Source organism: Ursus arctos, unplaced genomic scaffold, assembly GCF_023065955.2.
Source record: "Ursus arctos isolate Adak ecotype North America unplaced genomic scaffold, UrsArc2.0 scaffold_8, whole genome shotgun sequence".
Classification (NCBI taxonomy): Eukaryota; Metazoa; Chordata; class Mammalia; order Carnivora; family Ursidae; genus Ursus; species Ursus arctos.
This window is the reverse complement of record NW_026623100.1, coordinates 67838838-67850316: the sequence shown is the minus strand read 5'-3', so window position 1 is coordinate 67850316 and position 11479 is coordinate 67838838. Positions and strand designations below refer to the sequence as shown.

At 49.9% G+C, this 11479-nt stretch overlaps 1 protein-coding gene across 4 annotated transcripts in view; it reads left to right on the top strand.

Moving 5' to 3' along the window:
* Positions 1–1160: 1160 nt before the first annotated feature.
* The window catches only part of KLHL29 (kelch like family member 29), a 302647-nt gene continuing 292328 nt past the window's right edge, over positions 1161–11479 (top strand). For 2 of the 4 annotated variants that reach the window (XM_026519608.4, XM_026519616.4), the window contains exon 1: positions 1163–1642. The gene's annotated coding sequence lies outside the window, so the exon portion shown is untranslated. Of the gene's footprint in view, positions 1643–11479 lie in introns of all 4 variants that reach the window. The other 2 variants (XM_026519626.4, XM_044390578.3) reach the window with 2 other exon arrangements.

The window sequence follows — 11479 nt, the reverse complement described above, 5'->3', positions numbered from 1 at the left end:
CAGGCCTCTGCAGCTCCGTCAGGGGGAGCGGAGGGTGCGGGGGTGAGGGGAGGAGGTTGAAGCCCACAAACCCTTACATTCAGGCTGGGGGCAGGGGATAAATTTCCTCTGCAATTCAAAACCAGACGAGGGGGAGGTAGGGGAGGAACGAGAGGTCAGGGAATAAAAAACAGAGCTGGAGATTTCCCAGGGAAGACTGGTGCTGAAATGGAATGTTCTGGCATAATGGAAAATCCCGCACTGGGGGCTGCCACGGGCCTCCAGCCAAACCTTTCCTACCAGGGTTGACGTTAGGGTCTGTGTGGATGGCAAGTGTAGACAGAGAGGTGAAGGGGCTAAGACAGTCAGTGTAGACCGTGGTGGTGGTGGTGGTGGTGGTGGTGTGGTGCGGGGGCTGTCAGTGTAGACATGCAAGGCTGGTGTGGCCAGATTAGGGGCTGACTAAACAGAGAGGTCGGGTGGATTCGAGTGGGTCAGTGTGTACAGGAAAGTCCGCACGCAATGGGGAGAGTCTGGACAGAGGAGAGGGTCGGTGGACAGGATGGGCGGGCTAGTCGCGGTTCTTCAGAGATTTGAACAATTCCTGCTCCTTTCTGTGGCTGGAGTGTCCTAGGGAGGGCGGAAGCTGAAAGACGATTGGACTTTTCGTTCTCAAACTTTTCTGCCAGTTTCCTCAGGTGTTGAGAGCAGCCGGGGAGCTCGCCTCGGCCGCTTCCCCCAACCCTGGGCCGGCGGGGCCGGGAGGCCGGGGCCACGCGCCGCGCATCCACCGGGCGCGGCCGCGGAGCCGGGCGAGCCGGGAGCCGCCGCGGGGGGGGGGGGGGGCGGGGGCGGGCCGGGGGCGGCGGACGGACGGACCGACACACCCGCCGGCACTCCGGGCCGGGCCGGGCGCGCCGCTGCTGGGGATCCCTCGGGCCCGGGGAGCAGCGCCGGGTGCCCTGCCGGGGGCGCCCCGCCTCCCCCACCCTCCACCCCCGCCCACTCGGGCGCCAGTGATTGGCTCCGCCCGCCCCTGGCTGCGCGCCGAAGCCCGCCTCCCTCGCAGCTAAAGAAGACGGTACCCGGAGCGGAGCGAGCCAGAAGGGAGCATGGTCCCCGCGCCGCGGCCGCGCCAGCCCCCGCGCCGCCGCCGCCGTCCCCGCCGCCGCGGATCTAGCTGCAGCTCCAGCCCCGGCCCCGGCTCCGCAGCGCCCGCCCGCAGCCCCGGCGGCCGCCGCGCCTGAGCGCAGCCCCCGCCCGGAGCAGGAGCCCGGAGCAGCCCCAGCCCCGCGGCCGCCGCGGCTGCGGGGAGAGGGCGGGGGCGATGCTGCCGGAGCCGCCACCGCCGCCGCCGCCTCGGTGAGAGCCGCGCCGCGCGTAGCCGCACAGGCTGACAGGCAGAAGGACTGACTTCCCTCTCCCGGGCATCCTCCCTGGGCTGCCGGGAGGCGGCGGCGGAGGAGGAGAAGGAAAAGGAGGAGAAGGCGGAGAGGAGGAACGCGAGGAGGTGGACCTGGATCCGTTTCTCCCGGCCAGGACCCGAGCGGCCCCAGCTACCGCTACCCGCCGGCGCCGTCCCCTATCCGTCAGCCCTCCTGCGCCCACCCGCGACCCCCGGCTCTCTGGGCGTCGGGCCGGGGCCGGAGCGGCGCGGCCAGAGGTAAGAACCAGGTTGGGGCGCCAAGGATGCGGCGCCGGGGACCCCGGGTCCTGGCGGCTGCGTGGGGCCGGGCCAGGCTTGGGAGCGGGGCCCGAGAACCCGGAACGCTGGGCTCGGCTCCCGCGGCGGCGGCGGCGGCGGCGGCGGCGGTAGGAGCCTCCCGCGTCTGGACTCTCAAGGCTGCAGGAGCCCTTGCGCCTGCGCTGCTCTAGGGGAAAAAGGGGGGGAAAAACTTCCTGCCCCCGGGTGTGTATGCACAGGGGCTGCCGGGAGCCAATATCGCGGTGGTCTGGGGTGCTGGAAGCGAGTGTGACCCCCGGCCCCGGCACCCCCTGGCTGGGCCCGGCAGTGCGCGTTCCTCTCCAGGCCACCTCCCCGGAGCGGCCCAGGGCCCGCGCCGGGCTGGGGGCCAGGAGGAGGCACAGAAGGGCTGGACCCCAGGGGTGGCCGCGCGCCCTGCCCTTTGGGGAGGCGCGCGCCTCTGTGCAGTGGGAAGCCGAGTTGGGGTTTTGCCCCTTCCTGTCCTCAGACCCTGCATTTGGGGACTGGGTCTCTTCTTCACTCAATCCCAAGTAACTTTCGAGGTAGAAGAGCTTGTAAGCCATGAGGAGGGAACCCGCACAGACCTGGTTGTGACCCCCGTCCCTTTAACCTTTTGGGTGCCAGCGTGTTTGGGGCGCGGAAAGGAGAGCCCATGGGGATGGTGAAGGGACGAGGATGTGGCGTTGGGTGGGGAGGGGTTGTTTATGTGTGGGATAGTGTGGACCCCAAGCTGTGCGATGTGGGAGTGTGGACGAGCGCCCCGACCCCGGCGGGGGTGCAGGGTGGCGGAGTGCTCACGTCCGGGTCTCCGTGGCCTGGAGCGGGCCGAGAGCGCGAGGTTTTTCTGCGGTCGAGGCGCGGGTGCGGGCTTTGGGCAGCGCGGGCCCCGGGCCCCGAGGGAGGGGCGCGCTTGCCTGGGGCCGCGAGAGCGGAGCCAAGAGCTGGGGCAGGTCCGAGGCAGCTCCCGGGGCAGGTCGGGTCTGCGTTAGCTGGGGAAGGCGGGGAAGGCGGGGACGCGCTGCCTGCCCACGGCCAGCGGTCACGGAGGAGGGGTGGGGGCAAAGCGCGAGTCTCAGATGCCGGGGTCCGCCAGCTGAGAAGCCAGTTGTTGTTCCTGGGCTCTGGAACCCAACGGCAGACAGGGTCAGTTGGTGGGTCCTCCCGCGGGTCCCTGGGGATGCTGCTGGGTAAGGAGCCGCCGCCTTTGCCATCCCTGCCGCTCTGCAAAAGCTCTGCTTCTGCCCTACGGTGCTTGCGCCGCGGCGCGCCCCGGGCGAATCGTGGACGCAGGTATTTATGTAGCATTAGGCGGGACCTCGGCGCTGGAGGGACCGGACCGCTGAGGACGCCGTGCTGCTGCTGCACGCGAAACTTCCACTTCATCAGCTCAGGGACAGTCAGGCTCCAGTGATGCAGGCTCCAGCTTCTCATCAGCCGAGCTATGCTGGGCTACGCTGAGATTCGGACTCCTCTTGCAGTGACAGATCTGTCCTGGTTACAGCTGTATTTACCCTAATTACAGTCTCTTTAAAGTCATATGTCTGGTCCCTGTAGCGTTCCTTCCCTTGCCCTGTGGTCTTATGTCCAGCTCAGCCCTGGGAGAGCATATTAAAGGAATTATTTCTGTGTAGGGTGAATGGCATATTTAATTAGCCCACTTCATTCCTGAGGTTTTAAAAAATTATATCGGGGAAGTGTAGAGCTAACTTTTTCACTCTTAGCGGGGTCAAGAACAATTGTACAGATTGTTCATCCTGGCACTTGGTAAAATCGTTGCCCTGTAATGCACAGGTGAATACTTTAAGGGCTGCTTGATGTGCATGTATTCGAGTAGTCACATCTTCTAGGTGTTTATACAGGTATGGAGCTGTGTGCTACTGATGACTATAGTCTCTGTCCCATGCATTGTTCTGAATGCTCTTGATTTATCATCCTGCTATAAATCAGGGAATTACTAGCATGTGTCCTTAAACTCTATATGAATTTAATGACATTTAAATTGGCTTATGAGCTGATGCATTTAACCAATTTTAATAACTTCTCTGTACAAGCATCTTATAAACCATATTTGTCCATGATTAAGAAAAACATTTTCTTCTGCTCAGTCTCCCCATTTCTACACAGTTAACAGGAATTTATATGTCTCCAACTTTCATTTGCAAGCAACAATCCAAACGAAATACCTAGAGTTGTACTGAAATTAAAAAAAAAAAATCCTATGGTAGCTATGGTAACAAATAGATTAAGGGTTATTGGTTTTCATCTGTATGTGCTTGGGGGGGGTGGATCTAGTGTTGTGTCTTTTTAATTATGTTTCTAATGAGTGGTGGTCATACTTCAAGTACTCAGTGTGGGAGATAAGCCAGACCGAAAATTCAGTTTTGTGAGCGGTTTATTGGAACAAAGACTAGTAGAGCCCAAGAGAATGACTTCTGCTAACTGCAGCTCCTCATATCCAGAAAGCAAATAGATAAAACCTTTTTTGTTTTTCAAGTAGATGAGAATTGAGTTAGTCCCTTTAAGATTAGAAAATGTATTTTTCTTATAAGCTCTTACCAAAGGAACCTTTAAATCAGCTCCTGTTTTCTAGGAATAAACATGTTAGAAGTGTGGATGTTGGTGTGGATTGAGTGTCAGAGTTGTTATCAACACCTGTCAGTCTAAGTGAGGCATATCATTAGTCTATTCAAATCTCGCCTATTTCAATATTCATGCATTTCCATGGTGATCCATTCCATTTTTGTTTACTTAGTCAACCTTATAAATCTTTGGCATCAATTTCAGTTGTGCCATCTTTTTTTCTTTTATCAATTGATTCGGCTGCAAATCATTCCCAGTTTAAAGGATTTCCTCTTTTTTCCTGCTAGTTTCCAAAAGTTTACACTGTTCCTGGTTACACACAGATATAAAGGGGTTAATTTTTTTTATAGGCTCAAATAACACCATTGATGCTAATGTAGTTTTTTAGCATCTCATTTGATAATGTGTGTGTGCATGGGTATTTTTTTTCTTCCAGCAGGCTTACCGTAAAGCTTTCTTGCTTTATGGCCTGGGGACGTCAGTGCAATCCAGCAGAATTGACTAAAGAGTTTCCCTTCCTCCCTTCCTCCCTTCGTCCCTCCTTCCCTCCCTTCCTTCCTTCCTTCCTTCCTTCCTTCTTTTATCTTTCCTTCCTTCTTTCCTTAGTTTTATTTTTTTTCCCTACCTTATAATGGTTCAAGGAATCTTTATATCTTCAGCTATATCCGCTTAAACAGACTTTGGAACTTTGTGTTTTTGCAACAGGCCTATCCTTCTAGGATCTTTTCTAGTAGTAGCAAAAGACAGAAGGTTCTGGAGTGTCAGAGGATTTTTCAAATACAATATACATTTAGTCACAGCATATAGTATCCCTAGGATCATTGTAACATTGTAAGTTCACTGACCAGGCAGCTTTGCTTAAATGCAAGCCATGCTGTTGCTCACCCGCTTTCATTTTGCTTTCTAATGATGCAGTCCCATGCTAATTACACCCTGTATATTTCAGAAATATCAAGGCAAGCGTTAGCACGCTACTGACTTATTAGGATCAAGCGAAGTAATTGGAACACTTAAGTTCAAAGTCAGATGGAGAAACGGAATTATAACCAACCTCGTGATTCTATAATCGGTCAACTAAATGCCTGCATGAGGGTAGGGGCGGGGGGAGGGGGAAACCGTAACTAAGAAATCCCGCCATAGGTTACGGAAGGTGAAGATAAACCAAGGCAGGAACGAGGTAGGATGACTGGAGAACAAGAAATCTCTTTGTGAACACGTAAATCACATGGAGACCCAAATGTTTAGAAACTGGAAGAATATTTGTAGTTTGTGCAGAAGAGGCTCATTTGCTATTTCTCAGAAAATTGAGGGTCATTTCCCAATATGCTAGAAAAATTGGGTAATGTAGTCACTGGAGAGTACTTTCATCTGAAGTAAGTTTTACCACAGAAATGGTCTTAATAATTTTGGCTAAGAAGGAAAAGTGAGTCAGGATCCTTTATCTGTCTGCTGTATCAGAAATGATGAGATCAGGACCACTTGGAAAGCAGATTCTGTGGTTCTTCTTCAAACAGCTGCACGCTTGCTTTCCCAACACCCTAGGCAGAAAGGTAGTCTGTACTTTCTTCAAAGAAATCACTTGAAAACAGGGAAATTGGAGCTGCAAATTAGGATGAGGCAAGTTGATCATTAGCAACACAGCTATTCCTGAAATGAACGTAATTGTCTTGGGGCATTTCCACCTTTAGGGTGGGAAGGGGAAGATTTCTCATTTCCCTTGAGAGAGGGAATCTGCGTAAAAGTCAGGTGGTTTGTAGACGTTCAACAGAGGCAGCGGATGATGGTGATTCCAAAGCTAGAACAGAACAGCTGAGCACTGTTAGGGCAGGGGATCGGGCTTGGGCCAAGAGGTCAGCTCCCCAGACATTCAGAGGCTGCTATTGGCCCCACAGGTCTTTATAATTATTTTACAGAGTTTTGAAAAAATTTTTAAAAGATTTATTTATTTTAGAGAGAGTGCACACGAGCGGGGGTGGGGGGCAAGGGCAGAGGGAGAGAATCTCAAGCGGGCTCCCCCCTGAGCACCAAGCCCCACATGGGGCTTGATCTCAGGACCCTGAGATTATGACTTGAGCCGAAATCAAGAGTCAGATGCTTAACCGACTGAGCCACCCAGGTGGCCCTAGAGTTTTGAAATTTTTAAACCATTAACTCTTTTAAAGATATGCACACACATATACATAAATATATATAAAAACATATACGCACACATATATACAAACATATAATCTGCCACTTTCTTTTTTTTTTAATTGTGGTTTAAAAACACATAAAATTGGGGCGCCTGGGTGGCACAGCGGTTGATCGTCTGCCTTCGGCTCAGGGCGTGATCCCGGTGTTACCGGATCGAGTCCCACATCAGGCTCTTCCGCTATGAGCCTGCTTCTTCCTCTCCCACTCCCCCTGCTTGTGTTCCCTCTCTCGCTGGCTGTCTCTCTCTGTCGAATAAATAAATAAAATCTTTAAAAAAAAAAAAAACACATAAAATTTACCATCTTTATGTTTTTAAGTCTATAGTCCACGTCATTGTGACATGGATATCCAGAACTTTTTTGTCATGTAAAACTGAAAACTTGTTCCCATTAAACATCAACTGCCCATTTCCCCCTTTCCCAGCCCCTGGCAACCACCATTCCACTTTCTGTGAATTTGACATATACCTCACATAAGTGGAATCCTCCAGTTCATATCTATGAACACGGGTGTACAAATACCTCTGAGATCTTGCTTTCAGTTCTTTTGGATATATACCCAGAGGAGGGATTGCTGTATTCTACCACTTTTTACACTCATGTATTACACTGATCTTCTCTTTAGGAGACTTGGTGAAAATGCAGTCAACAGAACACAGTCAAGCAAAGAATACAGTAGATGTGACTGACATTTGCACTTCCTTTCCTATGTGTACATTTCCTGGCAAGTCCCTTGAATCTCTTATGTTTTGCTTTTGGGGCTTGTCTGAGTTGCAGCGATATTGCAGAGTGGGTAAAGACAGGGGCTCAGTGTCAGAGTTGAAGTCCAGTCCCTGGTGCCTACTAGCTGTGTGACCTTGGAAGGATCCTTAATCCCAGTAAGCTTCAGTTTTCTTTTATGAAGAAGGAGGGAATAATCCTGGCTGATTTTACGCCAGTAAAACATGCATCCCAGTGTCTGGCCTAGAGACGTGTTCTAGAAAGGAGAGGTTAGGTGAAGGAGTCATGACAGCATTGGCAGCAGCAACCCCTGGAAATCTCAGAAGTTATAGACACCTATCCTGCTAAATTTGATCACAGATATTTCCACGGTACATCACCGTGTGTATATATATTCTCTGAGTCTCATTATCAGTACTTACTCTGAAAAGCAGAAGAGATTTGCATCACAATTACGATAGTCAAAAATATCTTTAAGTGGATTTCATATATGAACTTTTAATTCTATTTTTTAGTATCATAATTTTAGAGTTGATATGGATTTTAGAGGTCAGCTAATTTACCCATTATTCAATCATCAAACTTGTAACAAATGCCAATAATATGATGATAATAGCTTCCAGTTTTGATTGCCCACTCTATTTTAGTACTTTACATATATTATTTCTAATCCCCATATCAGCACTGCAAGGTAGGGATTATCCACATTTTACAAATGAAGATGAGGCTCAGAGAGGTAATCAGCTGGCCTAAGACCACAAATCTAGCCACATTGTACAGCTGTTTGAATCCAGATCCGTCAGCTACCAGCCGGTCTGTCTTGTCTTCTCCCAACATGTGGGTGTGTTTCTGATCCTCTAGACTGGGCCTTCCTGCATTTACATTTCTTTACAATGCCTTTTATTTGTCAGGGACTGCGTTGTCTATGCTAACTAACATTTTAAATAAAATAATTCTATTAGAGGGAATATGAACTTAAATAAGAATTATTAACTAGGTCTGACCAGCATTCACTATACTTCTAGATTTGCCCACCTGCTTCCGTTTCCTCTGGTCCTGGAAGGCTAATGAGAAGAACTTTTAGATGCTTTAATGGCTTCTGTTCCTGTGTTAAACAGTGTAATAAATAAAGAGCAAATTGAAGAATAGAAATGATGTACGAAGAATTAAGGATCCACCCAGAAGCACTACAGACTGATCTAGGTTCGTTCACTTTTGAATCCCAGCGCCTAGTACAGTGATGGGCACAATACTCCCTAGTGAAAATGTTTGCCTGCCTCAGTTTATGCCCAGAGAAGGGGTCAGGTAATAGACATCGAAGACTACTTTTTGGATTTTCTTTTTGTTCGGTGGCTATGTAGTTATATCTTCATGGTTTTTCATTGCGTGGAATTTTAGATGCTATATTTGGGCACATATCTATAAAATATGCTTGTTGATGAATTCTAACTAATCTAAATGGAATCTTCTAGGATTTAGGACTTGAGACTTTGAAGACTAATTTTCTTGGAGCTTCTTCATTCCCGTGATAACTTGAATCTATTCGGCACTTTTGTGAGTCGACACGAAGTCCATCCTTCGTATCACACTTACTTGCAAGGTGTCGTCCCCACCAGATTTTTTAATTTGTGGCATTTCACAAAAGCATTGTTTTAAAGAAAAATACAACACCTAGGAATTCCTATTTTTATTCTTCAGATGAGTTTTTTGTAGGGGGAAATGGGCAGAGCTGTGAACAGAGCTCGCGGCAGACATGACAAAGAGACGTTCGCTCCCTGTTTTAACTCTTCCAGCCCTCGTGCGGCTGAGGAGGACTTCTCCAGTTTGAGATGCACCATAAGAAAAGCATGGTCACCAGTGCCTGTGATCAAAACTGTTAACTAAGTGCCCGCACAGGAAGTGCCAGCAAGAGCTGGGCTGCAGAGGGCACACGGGGTGGCGCTGGCCCCTCCTGCACGCCTGCCTGTCCAGCCCCGCCACCTCCCCCTTCCTTACTCCTGGGCTGGTTTTGACCCTAAAGGTAAAATCAAGCATGAGGCTTTCTTTTTCTTCAAGCATGCCCGCCAGGCTCTCAGAAGCAGGGTCAGGGGTGAGGCAGAGAGGCAAGAACAGACAAGAGGGCTCTCTCCGCCTTCTAAAAAGCAAAAACTAGTGCAAAGCTTAGGCCAAATTAGAGACCCCACGGTGTTTCACATCGTCCCTGTTTTCCTTTTGGACATCTCACGGCACTGAGAGGTGGTGGGGAATGGTGAAGCTGGGATTTAGATAAACTTTCCTTTCTCTTTTACCTTCTCTTTGCACATTGTCAGCTTTGAGCACTTGTTTTCGGATCAACACTGCAACGGAACTTAGCGTCTCAAGGAACTTTAATGATGTCTATTCAGCTCCTGGAGCTTCTGAGTGAGTGTGGACTCAGTAGCTGTTCACTGAGCAGGTACTGCTCCTTTCCTGTGCTGTCTCATTTGTTGCTCACCCGGGGACATGGGTGGCATTATTCCCATTTCACGGATGAGTTCTAGAGAGACAAAGCATTTGCCAGAGGTCAGATCGACCAGCATGGTGCTGGATGGGTTAAAGGGATGAACAAACCTAGCCTCCAGACAACTGCCAACCTACAAAAAAGGGAGAGCGCCAATATCCCCTTTCATGCAGAATATAAATTGCTTATTAAAATAACACAATAATTACACATTTAGCCACATTGCTCGCTGATTACCACAGTTGCTATAATAAGCTGAGGGTCCTGCTAATTTTATTTTAAGGCCTGAAATAAACTCCAAGAAACAGAGACCTACCCGTAGGATTTCAGATACCTTCGCACTTCAGCGTGCTGTCATCACCATTTGTAAACTGAGCCAAACCTTGATCCTGAGTTATTTTGAAGGCTTAGGTCTAACTGACCACTTTTCTTCATGGTCAGAGGCTCCTTAAGGGGCACTGACTTCAATGTATGAGGAGGAAATATCTGAGAATGACATGAGTTCCTGTTTACAAAGTGCCAAGAACAGGGCCAGGTATGTCACAAGTGCTGTCTCTGTATACGGGTGGGTTGGGTTCTGCCCCAAATCATGTGAACAAGTGGTTATTTCCGGATTCATCTTGGGAATCATGGTCTCCCTGAGGACAAGAACCATCTTTGTCTGTTAGCCTTGGACCTGGCCCACATTGGGTCCTCACGGTTGGACACCCCAAGACAAGGTCCCAACCAGGAGAGCTCCCAGTCTAATTCAGAAGCCCATGGCTCCTCATGAAGCATATGGGAAGCAGGTGGAGTAAGATCAATGAGTGATCTGGTCCGGGAAGTTCTGAGACCCAAGGGGGAACAACCTGATCATGAATGCTGCTGAGGACGTCCATTCAGTTCTGCCTAAGCACATAAGTTGGATCCTGCTGCCATTGACCAGGCTCTCCAAGCCAGTAGAGAGGAATTAAAAACCGTGCTACTCCAGACCCCATCCTCAGACTGGTGCCTGACCACAAACTGTTACCAGTCTGTGACAAGATAAATTGGAAGTGAGCGTTTAGAAAGTTCCATTGCATTTGACATTGCCTCGACAGCCAAGAGCATGATCCTTAGGCTTATCCAACAAGGTATAGACCAGTTTGGACCATGTCAAACTCTCACATGGGTTGCCCAGAGAGTGCCATATGGTGTGAGCTGTGTTCTAGCTATGCATGATAGGACCACACTTTGGTTTTAATAGATTGGTGATACCAACAAAACCCCAAAACCTGGTCCTTCTTCACATATGGATGTGGAGTACAGCATGGAAGCCTAGATGTGGTAGTCTTGCCAAAGCCTGTGCAGTGATTTTCTAAAGCTCCCATCTAGAATCCCTCATCACTGAGGCCAACTTTGCCACCTTTAGGATAATAAGCAGACTGAATTCTGGCCAATCCGGCAGGGCCGCCTTAGCGGGGACAGCTGCCGCGTCTGTCCCGTCCAGAACATGATCGCCATTTGGGGTGGGCTGTGACGAGGGGCACCTGCTCGGTGTGTATGTGCATCCCCAGCCCATCTTCCGGATGCCGAGTGAAAGCTCACACCCACACTTCTCTTGGGGCCATTTTGTTGCATTTCTGCACGATTTTGATCTTTTGAGTTATGGGCAGGTTATTTTGCCGTTCAACTAGCTTATTTGGTTGACGTGAAGACATACAATGTAAGATGACTGTGCTCTGATCGTGGCTTTCTGAACCCAGAGCAAAGGGCACAGAATTTGGGAAGCATGAGTACCGTATTTGGAAGCCGGGCTGCTGAGACCTGGAGGCTGCATGCAGTGTGTGTCTGGCTGATCTTGCT